Source organism: Hemitrygon akajei, chromosome 2, assembly GCF_048418815.1.
Source record: "Hemitrygon akajei chromosome 2, sHemAka1.3, whole genome shotgun sequence".
Lineage (NCBI taxonomy): Eukaryota > Metazoa > Chordata > Chondrichthyes > Myliobatiformes > Dasyatidae > Hemitrygon > Hemitrygon akajei.
In genome coordinates, this window is record NC_133125.1 from 172,033,925 (window position 1) to 172,050,325 (window position 16,401).

Consider the following 16,401-nt stretch of genomic DNA (forward strand, 5'->3'; position numbering starts at 1 on the left):
CTTAGCTCATTATTCAGTTGAATCGTATTGGATAATTTGTAATGCTTAACATGTTCCTAAATATACATCTTTTAATAGTTGACTCTGTATTGTGAAAGTGGATTTTGTTATTTTTCCCAGATAATAGTGCATTTCTGTGGAGTGTGCTTCCTTGTGCGACCAGGAACCCTTGCGGTCTCCCATGCCTCGTGGCGGAGTAGGGGGTGTCTTATAAGAGCCTATAACCGGTGTCAATCTCATGTATTGCTGAACTATGGGTCATCCGAAGTCAATTCCAGCACCTGCATTCATCTCCCGCTATTGACTTGGTTACGTTTCTCCAAAGGCAAACGATTGAGTGCATTATGCTTCTTTCAGGTTATTAAAAAACAGACAAATTGTACACTTTTATTTTTATTCAGTTCAAAACAATGTTTATAATACCTGAAATGAAAATTTGTTTGTGTGAGTAAGTGAAATTGTTTTAACTAATAAAATGACCATGCAGTGACAGCAGAAACTCACTAACTGGCTTTTAGAGATGGATACGAATTGTTGAGAATAAAATTGAGGTTTACTTTATGTTACTGTTTACAAGTTAACCGCACAAACTAAGTAAAGGTAATGCGACGCAATTTCAGTCTAGACGTCAGAAGTTATCAGAAATCTTCATATTGGAAACGGAATGTATTACTTTATGTTTGTATTTTCGAAAGTATTGGTTTGAATATAGCTAATATCTTTTAACTATAATTGAATTTGGGATTCCTGAATTTAAAAAAATGTTGCTATTGACACTGTAAAACACACACACACACACACACACACACACACACACACACACACACACACACACACACACACACACACACACACACACACACACACACACACACACACACACACACACACACACACACACACACACACACACACACACACATTCTGGACCTGCTCAACATGTTAGAAGTCATGAACCCAAAGTCCTGGAGGAACCATGAGATCCACAATCTGCTGTGGGCCAGATAGAGGACATTCAGGTCCAGCGTCCAAGTAAGAGACGTGAGGTGCAGATACAATCTCTGGAAATATATCTCACGGGTGAAGGCAATTTCTGAATAAGTTGAATCAATGAAGGATACTTAACAGAGGTGACAAGGCTAGAATGATATTACCTCTTACAAAATATCATCAAGCGACGTAAGTGACAACAAGGTTTCGTTCACTGCATTCAATGTCTTTCATTCTCACTTTGGCCATCCAAACATAAAAGTACGTTCGACCAATCGATCCTCCTGACTGTGTGATTTCAGTCTCTGAGGCCGACGTGAGAGCATCATTCAGGAAGGTGAATCCACGGAAAGCACCCCATCCAGATGGGGTACTTGGCCGAGTACTAATAATCTGTGGTGATCATTTGGTTCACCGACATCTTTAACCTCTCACTTCTCCACTCTGAGTTACCCATCTGATTCATGCAAGCTTGAATTACACGGACACCTAAGCACAACATGGTAACGTGACGATGACTATCAACCACTGTGACTGACACCCACTGTGCTGAAGTGCTTTGAGGGGTTGGTATTCAACTGTTGTCTGAGAATTGACTTGGAATGGGGCCAGATTACCTACAGGCATCCTTGGTCCTCAGCAGATGCATTTTCATTGGATCATCACTAAACTCAGGAAATATGGACACTGCAAATTTAGACATCGGGGATTATTTATCATCTACAGCTCGGCACTCAATACTAGCATTCCGTTGTAGCTAATCAGTAAGCTTCCAGACCTTGACCTGAACAGCTGGTTGCATAATTGGATTCTCTATTTCTTCACTTGCAGACTCCCGTCAGTTCACATTAGAAACAACATATCCTCTACAATCTCCATCAGAACAAGTCTCCACAAGGCTATGAGTTTAGTCCCCTGCTCTGATCGCATTATTCTTATGCCTCTGTGACGTAGCGCAACTCCACTGCCATATTTAGATTTGCTGACGCCACCAGTGGCGTTGGCCGTATCAAACGTGGTGACGAATTAGCTGATAGAGGAGATATTGAACATGTGGCTGAGTAGTGCCACAGCATCAACCTCACAATCTCTGTCAGTAAGACCAAGTAGCCGATGATTAACCTGAGGAGGACGAATCTTGTCGAGAATGAACCAGTTCTCACCGAGGATCGGAGATGAAGAAGGTCTGCAAGTTCCTCGGCGTTATCATTTGAAGTCCTGTCCAGATCCCAGCTCGTAAGTGCAATTATGAAGAAAGCACGGCACGCGTCTAATTCCTTAGAGGTTTGCGAAGATTCAGCTTGACATGTAAACCTTTGTCAGACCGCTGTAGATGTGTGATTGAGAATGTATTGACTGCTTTCCTCACAGCCTGGTAGAGAACCACCACCACATTTTAACGGTGAATCCTTCAAAATGTAATGGATACGGCACATTCTGTTATGGGTAAACCCATCTCCACCATTGCGCACATCGACGTAGGGTACGGACATCAAAGCAGCATCTATTAGAAGCCCTCAACGCCCAGGTAATTCTCTTTTCTCTCTGCAGTCATATGGAAGAAGATACAGAAGCCTAGGATTCACGTCCTCAGATTCGGGAACATTTGTTACCCTCTGAAATATTAGGCTCTTGAACCTGGGGGGATACATTCACTCTACTTTACTTGCCCCATCACTGAACTGCTTCCACAACCTATAGACTCTTTCAAAAAGACTCTGCTCTCGTGATCGCAATACTTATTACTTATTTATTAATTATTATTACACCGTTTTCTCCTTTATTTTCTATATGCGGAGTTTTTTTTGTCTTTAGTAAATTGTTTTTTGTGTAAGGTCTTTCATTGGTTCCATAACTGTTTTTGAATTTTATGTGTATGATAAAACGAAACTCAGAGCTTTATGCGGTGAGATATACTTGCTCCAAGAGATAAACGCGATTTGTCCCTTAATCTTTACATCGCTCTTTTCAGAAGAATTGAATTATCACCATTGTAAACATTAACTCAGTCCGTCACAGCTCTCAATTCTTAACCGGTCTTCTTACTCGGGTATCATGGAGTAATCATATGCTCCACCAGTTAGATTTTTCTTCATAGAAGCTAATTCCAATTCGTTGCTATATTCTGTCATACGTAATCCAGAAAATAAGACAAAAGAAAAACAAACCAAAAATCTCGTTAAGAACATATTTATTAGGCTCCTCTTTCCCAAAGGAATCACCTCTCCATTTAACCGAGCAATCCAAGTAACACGTATTCCAGAATCACTCCCTTTTCGAATCACATACAGGAAAGTAGTAGATGCTAAAACATTGCCCAGGAAATCTGTGTTTCGTTTTCTTTCATACCATGCATTCAGGTCAGAATAATAAGAAATACATTTCCTTTTGCGGATACATAAGTTCCTTCTGGCACATAATGCTATTGGTATATTTATCATTTAGAATTCCACGAGTACATGCACTTATTGAGCTCATAGTGATCGAATTCAGAGTTTGAAAAATATGATTCTGCAATCTTCCAAATATTTGTAAAAGTAGGTAAGTTTTACGTGATGAAACATTTGCTTCAATATTGGAAAGCAGGTCTTGCACTTTAATGAACAATCCATATAATGAAAGAGACATGTGAATACATAAAAACCGAATAAATCTCATAGAAATAAACAATGATATTTTTATCAGCTCCAATACTGCAGAGGCATAATAGATCACATCAGACCTGTAATCAAAAGTAAGTAACATGAGACAACATATAACAGATCGTATAGGTAATAAGCATATATAAACGGAAACACTTAATTACATTTTAATGGATATGACACAGTGAAATTTTGAGAAGAGTGCACAATGGCTGTTCCTGGCCATTTGCTAATGGCCTATACCTTTTGGTTCTCTTGTACATTGAATCGAATCTTCCTGCTTTCGCCTGCCACCTCCGTTTACCTTTAATATTATTAGACTGCATCAAATTTGATTGTACTGGTTAGAAATAGGAATATTTCCCCTCAGCTCCCAGGAATGTGGCAGCAATGCCAATGCGGTGAATAGGCCTCAGGGGACTGTCAATCCTCAATTACACTGTAACAACAAAAGATTAGCTTTTTCGTCACATGTACATCAAAATAAAGAGTGAAATACGTTGTTTGCATCAAATCAAATATTCGATTTAGTGCTGGACAGTCCACAATTCCTACATTCCTTGCATCGTCAACATAGCGTGCCATAAATCACTAACTTTAACCATACAAATTTCGAATGTGGGGCGAAACCGGAGCACCAGAGAAATGCCAAGCAGGCGCGGGTAAACTCTACAGACAGAGGAGGGAATTGATCCCGTATCTGCAGCTGGCGCGTTATTGCGTTGCCCTTAATCATTACGCTACCGCTAAGCCCTCAATGAAGATTGACCTGAAATTTTAGCGGGCTGCAATATATATTTCAAGGCATTTCCATTGTGAGATAATATCAAACTACAGGTGACAGTTGTAACTTTACATGACGGTCATGAAAAGTAAGGTGAGTTAACTGATGGACTACCACCATGTATGTGAAAGTTACATAAACCTGTGCATATAATCAGGATTTTTTTGAAATATTGGGAATTTACGGTTTTGGGAGCTGGATCCGAAGAGAAGATGGAACTTGAAGAATATCAACCTTTCATATACTGAATCATGGAGCAGGTTTGCTGGGCCGAGGGGAGTACAAAAGCCCAATGTGCTTATGCTTTGTTTTATTTAAATGGATAAATCGATGCCTAGATTGAATACATTGAACACATTAATATTTTGTTCTTTGCCTTCTTAAAATAGCAATGTATCGAGAAGGATGTAATGTAATCATATCTTAGTGGAGCCCGAGTACAATGCAAATAAATTATGCTCTTTGGAGACAATAAAAGAAGGCAACTGAGAGTTGTGTATAATACAATAGCTCAGTTATCTCGAAAGTGAATATTGTGCAGGAGATCATTGATATAAATTCAAGATGTATCAAATTTGCATACTCATGTTTGAAATGCGTTTTTGTACAGATATATGAAGACAAGCATTTTGCCGTATCTTTATTAAAATAGGCTTGTGGAGGTCATGTTTCTGAAAATGTATTCTTCGACAATTGTAGTATTCTGGAAACATTATAAACCGGGATGTATTCCTTCAAATTTGGAATGAATTTCTTTCCATCCTACCATCCGGTCACCAATGTTTTACTTGCATTTTTTCTAACCATGTCTATTTATTGATGTATTCTCAGTAATTCACGTTAAGACTATTTCAGTTTCTTCAAAGATTATTTCTTCTTCTTCAAACTGTCCATGTATTTTTATTTTAAACGCAGCAGATACGGTTTTTATTGGAATTAGTTTATGCAGCAAAGAAACCAAAAAATGCTGTTTAAATGTACACGGATATGATTTACCTGTCATATTTCTCTCCCGCTCTTCTACAAAGAAACAGAATTTGTAAACGTCAATGATATGCAATTAGTGAGAGTGAAATGCCCGTTAAGGATTGTTTTACCAACTGATTGTTTAGTGTATAAAATATTCATTCAATCCAAGTGCCTGATTTCGTTTACACTTCATATCAGTTGTTTCTCTCCCAAGAACACATCAATTGTTTCTTTTTCAAACTGATCAGAGAATTTTGTAGAAATTGTGCTAAATGTGTTGAATATGCAGACAATAGATTGTTAAGCATATCCTAATTGCACCTTTTGAAATGTTGATTCTTACCTACTGTACAATCTTACTAATGAGATGGGTAGAACTATTTGCTTCCATCTTTACCTTCACATAGGTCAACAGGTCGGCAGTACAAACAGGGACAATCATTCGCTATGGCCAATGTCAAGTTTGTGTAGCACTGTGACTTCATCCCCGAGAACTGACAATCAGCATATCAGATCCCGATTTCACCATGATGGCAACAATATAGTTGTCTTGTTTTTATAATTTACATTATTATCATTATGGGGTATATATTCCCTATGGCCAATCTACTACAGTTGTTTTGTTATAATGTTATTATTTAATTTCGATTCTTCATCAACCACATTCTTATGTTTATTTCATTTTTAAAACGTAGAGAGTATCAGGACACCTCCAATTCTGTTCTATAACATCAACTGTTTTGATTTATGAAATCCTTGCAGGTTCATGAGAACAGAGAAGGTAGTTCCATATCTGGGTTTGGAAATCAATGACACCATGACTCACCTTTACCACATCTTTAGATATGTACTTTGGATGTACATCCGCATGTTAAAGCTGGATATCATTTTAAAATTAACAGGTAATCTATTCTCTATGCTTTTTGTTTGCGTTGGAAATTCTAAATATTGACACCATAAGTATATCTCCTTACTGTTTCAATTGGAAGACGTCAGAAGAACGGCAGTAAGAAGACAATTTGTATTCATATAAAATTCGTGATAATAAAATGATTAAATTTGGATTAGGTGACATTGTGATTCGAGACTTCTCCACCTTACAGTATTTGAACATCAGTTATGATGTCCAAGGATGAATTCGATACGGATCAAACAGTATACCACCAATGGTCAGATCAAATGATTATTCGGGTACTGAACTCCTATCACAATATACTTTGCTTTGTTAATTGCATTTTGCCATTCAATGATCTGTGTTCCATATTGTACATCAAAATTCAGCCAGATTTCAGCCATGAAAAATTACTACTTTTCAACTTGTTTAGCAATTACTTCTCATCTTTTTACATTATGTTGCATTTGATATGTTCCTCCCCTCGTGAATTGTAATTTAGTAAATACTGTATACAGTATCAAGATCATCATGAACAGAGAAATTAAACAAAAGAATTGGAATCTGAAATAAAATCAAGCAAAAATCTCTTCTAAGTATCCTTGGCTCAAATTTCACTATCAAAATCTCTGCATGTTTCGATGAGTGTCCCAAGTAATATATAAAGGATAGTACAAATCAAACATTTTCATCATTCAAACTGTGCGATAAGATATAAAATAAAACCAAAGTGGACGCACTCTTGAATAGAGAATTAAATGGCATTACTTACTAATAAAATTTCGAAGCCGTTGCAGTTCTGAGGGAAAGAAAACAGAACGAGCATTGTATTTCAACGCAGGAAGACGCTGGGAAGATAGAAATCTCTTTCGTGCTTCGTTCTGCATTTTCTGTGAAATATTCCCAATCCCTAAACTTCAGCAGTAAAATTATACAATTTTTCCCCCATGAGCTCTCCAACGGAATGAAAAATATTCTTGGTAAGAGTCAAAGGATCGTGGCTGAGGGATGCTCCTCAAGCTGTTGTCCTTTTACTGGACGGCAGCCCCGAGGCTTTTTGCTTTATTCTCTGTTCTTGTTATGTTCATATATTTCAATGATTTTTATGAGAATGCACGTTTTTGCATTAGGTTCTGTGTGTAAAATTGTTGGAATGTTTGATATTTAAGAAGTCTTCGCAAGGTTACAACAGAAGCTAGATCAGCTGTGCACCTGGACTAAGAAAACTGCAGATAGGAAAGTTAAAACAGCGCAGGCCACAGAGTAAAATACATGGCCATGGAAGAGTTTTTGAATAAAGAGACTAAAGGGTACAAGTAAGATCTTAGGCATACACCAACAGTCAATCTGGAGCGCGGAGGAAGCGCTTGTAAATCTAGTGGGAGAAAAGAATGTTGGAAATGGATGGATTGGAGAATCAGGGGAGGAGTCTGTGACAGGTGCAGCGACGAGTGCCAGCGGTGGGTGGTGGGTGTGTAGACATGCACAACGCTGAGACACCAACCAAAACAGTTTGACGCCAAACAATTGGTTATTACAGAATGTCTCTCCGTTGATTCCCACACACGCACCTCTCCCTTCCCTTTACCAAACAATAGTTCCTTTCTCCCCAGCCCTTCTCACTCTCAGTTCATTCACATTTGTTGTGAGGATTACTCGCTAACTCAATTGCAGGATTCAAGGAGACTTCGATAAATAAAATAAAACTAAAGATTAACGACAAAAGTTCACTAGGAACACTAACAAGAGCTCATGCAAACAATACTGAATCTTGAAAAGAAATCACTGACGATACACAAAAGAACTCAGTCTGAGTTTCACCGGACGAGGAATCACAACGACCAAACAAAAGGGTTTGGCATGCCCCCATCCCGAAATATACCAAGGAGCACGCAGGGATTCCAGACGTTGATATTAACGTACTAATTAAATTATTTCAATCAAATAAGTGGTAAAATCAGAGTTTAACAATACGATTTATGATACAACTTCAAAACGTAGTAGAGCTAGTGCAAAGATAATCAGTTAAACGTAAAAAGTAAGCGGTCTAAGCGCACTACACACCCATGAGGTAACATGGAAAAAATACAGTCCACAAGCTAACTGACAAAAAACATACCTATTAAAGATCATCCCTGGTTGTGATGGACGCATGTCATGATTTTCTTTCAGCAGCAATATAGTGCAATACAGAAACTTTCTACGGTACTGTGTAAAAGCCTTGGGCATAGCAATTAGCTACAGCTGCCTTAGTCTTTTGTACAGTGCAGTATTGTTCTATATGTGACGTCACATGTGAACAAGCTGGTGAAGAATACATATGCATGCTTGCATTCATCGGGCCGATCAATAAGAAGAGGTGTGCAAAGTATTCCTGTTACCCTCAGAGAAAACGAGGGGCATTTTTTTCTACACCAAGGCTGATGAGTCTATTCTGTAGATTTATATGCCAGAGAAAGTGACAGAGGTAAAGACAATTTTAGACATAGAAGCATAGAAACATAGAAAACATACAGCATAATATAGGCTCTTCGGCCCACAAAGCTGTGCCGAACATGTCCATTCCTTAGAACTACCTAGGCCTTACCCATAACCCTCTTTTTATCTAAGCTCCATTTAGCCATCCAGGAGTCTCTTAAAAGACCCTATTGTCTCCGCCTCCACCACCGCCGCCAACATCCCATTCCACGCACTCACCACTCTCTGCGTAAAAAACTTAGACCTGACGTCTCCTCTGTACTTAAGCACCTTAAAACTGTGCCCTCTCGTGTTCGCCATTTCAGCCCTGGGGAAAAGCCTCTGACTATCCACACGATCAATGCCTCTCATTATCTTGTACATCTCTATCAAGTCACCTCTCATCCTCCGTCGCTCCAAGAGAAAAGGCCGAGTGCACTTAAACTATTCTCATAAGGCGTGCTCCCCAGTCCGAGCAGCATCCTTGTAACATTAAAAGATATTTGTTTATTATGTTCAGAGTTCTATAGGTTAAAAGGACTAGCTGAAAAAGACGCTCTCTACGACATGGATAAGTTGGACTGAAGAGCCTCTTTCCATTCTGTATAACGTATCACTATCAATATCACCACAATATGGCAAGGTGTTTTGCTGTATTTTGCCATGAAAAGCTACATATTGCTCACAATGGCACGAAACAATATTGATCTTGATTGATAAATACCGCACAGTTATCCGTCTTTTAAAAGGATTGGCTCTCATGCGCCTTTGATTATGGGTACATTCATCACTTTACTCTGGCTAATTATTAATCTAATTATTCATTCTCAACCTTCCTTCATATTCATTTTGAATTGCTATCTCAAAGTGATGTTCTTTTGAGAGGAAATAAGTTGACAGCTTTTAGATCTAAGATTTGCATTGCTTTCTGAATATGCTTAAAATATTTATTATTCCTTACTTTTTTGCGAGCGTTAAGGCCAGTGATAATCTCCTTCATAAGTCTACTGTTCATGCCATAATTAGTTCGGAATGAGAACTGGGAAACAAATGAAAGGATGAGGTACATTACCATCATTCTTCTCCTGCACAATCGCCTCTGAAAATAAAAATATTATTTAAAATTTTTAATATTTGGAAGTAGAATATGCTATTAGACACTAATTTTCATCATAGTAAGAAAATATTCAACGTTTTAACGTTTCGTTTTACTTCTGCAAATATTTGCAAGAACCGAATCGACAATTATTGTATGCTTGAAAATGCACACATGCCGAAAGAATGGCCATGCTGTCCTATGAGTTGTAATTGCTTCGGTTTATAGTATAACGTTCCTTGGAATTAGAAGTTAATGCATATGCGATGCATTAGAATATATACGAAATGTGCGAACATTAATATTCATTCGCCAACTATTTTTTACTGTTCTCAATTTTTTTTATGCAGGCACAATTTGGACACTAGAAGTCCAGATGTTTATGCATTACACGTCGTTTAAAAAAAACATGATCAGAATTACGTTTGATCTGTTTTTAGCTTCATAATTGACCATCGCATGAAATTAGAGCAGCAGCTGCAGCTTTGAGGCTTTTCAAAGCAAATAGAATTCCGGTCGATGATGTAACGGATTCAGGACCTGCAGTCCACTCCGCACTCCACTTTCAAACATCATGTAGTGCACTCCTCGCTGTCAATAAGTCAGGACAAGTTTATTGTCATTTAAATGCATACATACATGTATGTAACCCTATAATATACACCGAAACGAGACAACAAACCAGGCTGTAAAGCATTTAACATACGATAACTTATGAAGGTAAGGATAAAATCTACAGATTAATCACACATAAAGTGATGAATGTACCCATAATCAAACATCTTTTGGTTGGCGTGGTCGCCTGCGATGAAGACGATACCGTCGGAGAGTTTGGTTTGAAATTTACTGATGGCACTGTAGAGCTCAGGCAGTGTCTTGCAGGCAGGAGCAAAGGGGGGGGGGGGGTTGGCTGGGGAGGGGAGATATACAGCCACCAGCAGAATTGTAGTGACTCCCTCGGTATGTAAAATGGTCTGCACGTCAAAAAATAAACTCCATCATCGGTGCACAATTGGACGCCATTTCCTATTTATGTAAATATAGATTCCGACACCGCGGGTCCTGCGTGAGGTCCCTGGAGTTCTCACAGCCCAAAATGCGCTGAACCTCTCCATCTGGATGGCTGGGTTTGCGATGAATTCATTAAACCATGATTCCCTGAGTATGAGCGACCTGATGTTTTACTTTCGCTGATTAAGTCTCAGGCGCAGTAGTCCATTTTATTTTCAAGTGAGCGGATGTTTGCCAGTAAGAACGCGGGGAGAGCCGGTCTGAAAAGTTTTGGCCTCGGTCCTTCGTGGATTCCAATGCGTTTTTACCCTGTATCCTTTCCATGTGCATCTGTTCCTGCGACGTTGCTCACGGGGTCCGAAGCAGGCAATGACATGCACAATAAGCTCAATCTGCCGAGCTCCTCTGCTGTCCTACAGTTCACCAGCGTAGTGGAACTGACACACACAGTATATTTAATAACCAACAGCTTTTTTCAGATCATGACACGCCAACCGATTGTATATATTGTCTGCTAACTTGCTTATGATGCTACTACATTAATGAGTCGTTTTTAACATACAGTTAGACAATGGAGAGATGTTTGGATACAGCTGATACCACTAAAAATCTTTCAGAAGGTAATTTCTATATCTCTATATTTTCTAATGTTTCATTGAGCAATTCTAACTGGCTATCCACAGAGCTTTGCATCACCTCCTGGACAATAGCAATACCTGCAATTTGGTTGATAATTATTGACTATAGCCCAGCGTTTAATAGCACCATACCTTCACTACCAATCAACAGGCTCCAAATACTAAGCTTCTGTACCCCCTCTGCAATGAATCCTTGACTTATACATCGGAAGACCACCGACAGTGCTGATAAAAAATAATATCTCCTCAACACTGTTAATCAACACTGGCTACGTGCACGCCTAGCCCACTGCTCTACTATCTCTACTCTGAGGACTGTGTAGCTAGGCACAGCTCAACACCACCCCCAACCCATCTATAAACTTACCGATGACGCAAATATTGTTGCCGCAAATTCAGATGGTGACGAAGAGGCGTAAAGGAGTGAGATGAATTAGCTAGCTAGCATTATCACAACAGCGACTTTTGGAAAGAGAAGTCAATGGAACACACTACAGTGCCCACTGGGTCATAGGCAGCAAAAGGGTTAAACAGTTTCAGGTTCCTTTGTGTCAACGTCAATGCAAATCTATCCTAGGCCAAACATATTGATGTTATTACAATGTCGGCATGACAGCAATAGTGTTTCATTAGGAGCTTGAGGATACTTGATGTGTCGCCAAAGGGTTGCGCAAATCTCTGCAGGTATACGGTGGAAAGCATTCCAACTGGTTACATCACCATCTGATATGGAGAGGCCACTGACTAGGATCGGAATACGTTACAGAAATTTGCAGACACCCTACTCCATCGTGATCTCTAGCCTCTCCTGCATCGAGGACATCTTCCAAATGCGATGTCTAAAAAAGGGTGGTATTCATCATTGAGGACACCCAACAGCCAGAACATACTCCATTCTCATTGCTGCCATCATGGAAGGGGTAAATGAGCCCGAAGATAAGTACTGAGCGTTTTCGGAACAGCTGAGTCAGTGGTGGAGGCAGATACACTAGAGAAATTTAAGAAACTACTAGACAGGTATATGGAGGAATTTAAGGTAGGGGGCTATATGGGAGGCAGGGTTTAAGGGTCGGCACAACATTGTGGGTCGAAGGGCCTGTACTGTTCTGTATTGTTCTATTTTCTATGTTCTTCCCCTCTGCCAACAGAATTCCGAATGAACAAAGAACTGATTTACACAGCCGCACTATATTTCCCTTTTTGTTCATTTTAATATAGTTAATAGTTTATTATTATTATTATTATTATTATTATTATTATTATTATTATTATTATTATTATTATTATTATTATTATTATTATTATGTACTACTGCCGCAAAGCAACATATGCCAACGATAGTAAACCTGATTTTGATTTCAATTCTGAATGCTTCTTGGAAACACAAGCATTTCTAATAAAAAGAGCAATAATGAATGCATTGGAAATCACATTTTGCGTAAACATCCATGAATTAACTTCGCTAAGAGCGGGAGGGGAAAATGCACGAGCAGCTGCCTTCCCTGCTGTCTGTAATTCTGCGCTGCAGGGCCGAGCCAACCTCAAAGGCAAACTAATGGATATCCGTGTAAGAGCAACACTGCACGGCAGATGAAAACCCTCCCTTTGAAATTAAGGGTAATTCAAGAAAAGGCGTCAAATGTCTGGTCTATCTAAACTTGAAAGACCATAGGGAAATTTCATTTTGCAACTTAATTCGAGAAATTGATGCCAGCACTAAAGGTGTGCAGATACGGAGTTGGAGCACAAGCCAATTTCAGAGATGTTTAGCGAGGGAGCAAAGGCCAGTGAATGTACGGCTAAATGATAATGTATTATCAGTAGTTATCTACAGATGTACAGGTAAAGATAATGGGTTTGAACATCTTGCGATATGAATGTCTAGCCTTACAGAACAGCAAATACACGCAGCTGACTCAGCTCAGATATTTGTGGAAAATAATCATAAAATATGTCTGAAGGCAATTTTTTCCATCTTCCAACGTGTATATTTGATTATATTAATAACTGCACTGTCAGTTTCACAGCATAGCATTTTCTATCATATTGCATTAGACTGGCGTAGTCACCAAACGTTGCATTTCTTCTAATGGATAGTGGCATTACAGAAACGCCTGGAAAACATTATTGAATCCTCAATTTGCACAATTAATCAAAACTAATGTGTAGATGAAGTCATACTGTGCAACAAAGCGAATTCAATTCTTACCGATGTCCTTCTGAATTTCTTCTAATTTCGACAATTCTGAAATTAGAACATTTTGTTGCGTGTCAGCATTTAATGTCGTTTCAATATATAGAACTTATGCCAACCAGACACATACAGCACGCACACTATATAACTATACTTTCCCTACTCCTACTGATAAGAGAACACAATTACATTTCTAACGTGCTATAATGATTCACTGCTAATGTAATGGATTCTTTGTAATGTTTCACTGCTAAGTCTAATGTAATGGCTTCTCTGTAATGTTCACTGCTGAGGTAACGGTTTCTCTGTAGCAGCAATGTTTGGGTTATGGCTGGAGATAATAGGACTGTGGTATGCATGTTAGCCAAAAAGACAGTGTTGCTGTCTTGTGAATCTGGAAGGAATTTTTTGCCGTCTTTGGTCGAGAAAAGGTGAAGAGGGAAGACACGTGCGGAGAGAGCTGGTAGACCACCAGACGAAGTGGACTGGGATCTGAGGGTCCAAAGGTCGGTGACACTCGGAGGAGATTGATGGTGGAAGAATGGTGAATGAGTGAGCTCCAACGTGCACTTTTGATGTTTCCCTGAAATGGGCCTTTTTTATTTTCATTACTAACCCTATATTCAGATTAAGATTCACAAAGTTCAATCATTTAATTGCATATGGTGTACTGTCTGATATTTTGCGTTGTGGGTGTTTAACTGGGCGGTACACTACACAGCATCCACACAAACGTGATTTCTCAGTTTGTCGGGCCCAGAGCGTGTTTACTCCTAGATGAACAAGAGCTGGCCGAGCCTGAGGGTTACCCATCTATCTTTTCAAAGTTTGTGTACCATTATCTAGTGGTCATTGGCGGTATTATCGATTTTCTCCCTAGAAAACTACGGACAACATTCGTCTACAACTGATTACATAATCCAATAATATACCCAATAAAATATTTTAAAAATCCCATGCTTTTGCATAAATTAAATGCGCTTTTAATCCCTATTTTCTTCAGTGTGTGCACAGAATATTTATTTCTGTAAATTTGCTTGACAAAAAAGTGCCCCGGACTGCAGTGATAGAAAGATATTTGATAAGACGCACCTTACAACAAGAACCGAAACTGTTCGAATTTGACTGGAATTGGTTGAGAGAACTTAATTGTACTATCAATATGAAGAATTAAAAAAATACTAACCAGCCTTAGATTCCCTCAAACGGTTCTCTGATAATTTAAAAGAGACAATAATTAAAATTCAAACGAAAAATAGAAAATAGGATTATACCGAACAATAATAAAATCTAAATAAACTTTCTTTACTCTGCCATGTCGGTCTCAAGCCCAGCAACAAAAGAAGGATTCTTCAGGGAATTAGTAGAAACTTATAGCTACAGAAACGCCAACAAATTATCAAATTACCTCATTCGTGGAAGAGGATTGATCTTTCAAGATGGTGCATACATAGGGATACTTTGATAGTCCACGACTGACGACTCCGACGAGCACCTGTCGTAGTCTATGCCCCATTTGGGGCGACGGAATTAGAACAACCTTCCAGTATTATGGCGGCGTATTCGGACCCACCGACCTCTATGGCCAACTAAAGGTGTTTTTTTTTGCCTTTTTTAACAACTAATTTGCTCATCCTGTTACTGCCTGCTTCAGAGAGGCATCGAAGTCAGTGTGCGACAGCGGTGGACACTCTAACAATGAGTGATTGTCTTGGACGTTTCCTTTGCGAATGTGAGCTCCTTTTGGACCTTGGCAATGCAAAATACTGCAAGTTCATTTACCTTGTTTGTTGGGAAAACAGATGGCAGGGCAGCTGCGAACCTCCGACTAGGCCCCAAGCCGCGGGCTTGACTGTTGCAGCAGACCTCGAGACCAGACGCTGGAGGGGTGTAGCGCGGCGTTAATGCTGGGTTGGGGCCTGGGCCATCCCGTCGGTGCTGCCATCTGGTGGTCGCTTGGTGCAAAATAAACTGGATTGCACTTGCACATACGTAGTTCGTCTGCAGACTGCCGAGAACTGTTTGTTTTTGCCCATAACACCCGTTCATAATCAATGTACAATTAATTTACAGACCAAGTCACTCGTTTTGTTTGACTGCATTCGTGGGCATTCATGTTCAGTTGAATGATAATTGAACTCGAATTTAAGAAACACTTTCCCATATCGCAAAAGAGAAGAATATTGAGATAATACGAAGAACCTCTCATATCTTGGTAATCATATAGTCTTCAGATATTTATTATATTTGGCTATGACTAAACTCATATGTATCCAAGTTAATGCCTTAGAGGTAGGTAAAGATTAGGGAGTTTCTGCATATTCTGTCAACATTCTGGTGCACAGACTAGAACAGGGTGTACAACTATTGAGATAGGTTTGTTAATGGTATTATCATCAAATAGACTTAAATCTTCAGCAGAATTTAGAAATATTTTCAACATTAGGGGGCTGTAAATATGCAAAGTGGAAGCACGGTCTTTGCTGCCTATCGTCAACTGTAACTTCTATACAAATGATTTCTGTAAACGCTGATATCCCAAAGCTTCATTTCTGCCTTAACCTATGTTGACAGCGTTGAAAAATGTTATCTGATTTCCCTTATATTAAATGTATTGTCTTTACTCACCATCGTTTTTCAGATGTTCCATGAGCTCTGAAGAAGTATTGTTGAACATTCCATGTTAAGTATAATGAAAAATTAAAGACAACTAGTGTGTACTTCAAGT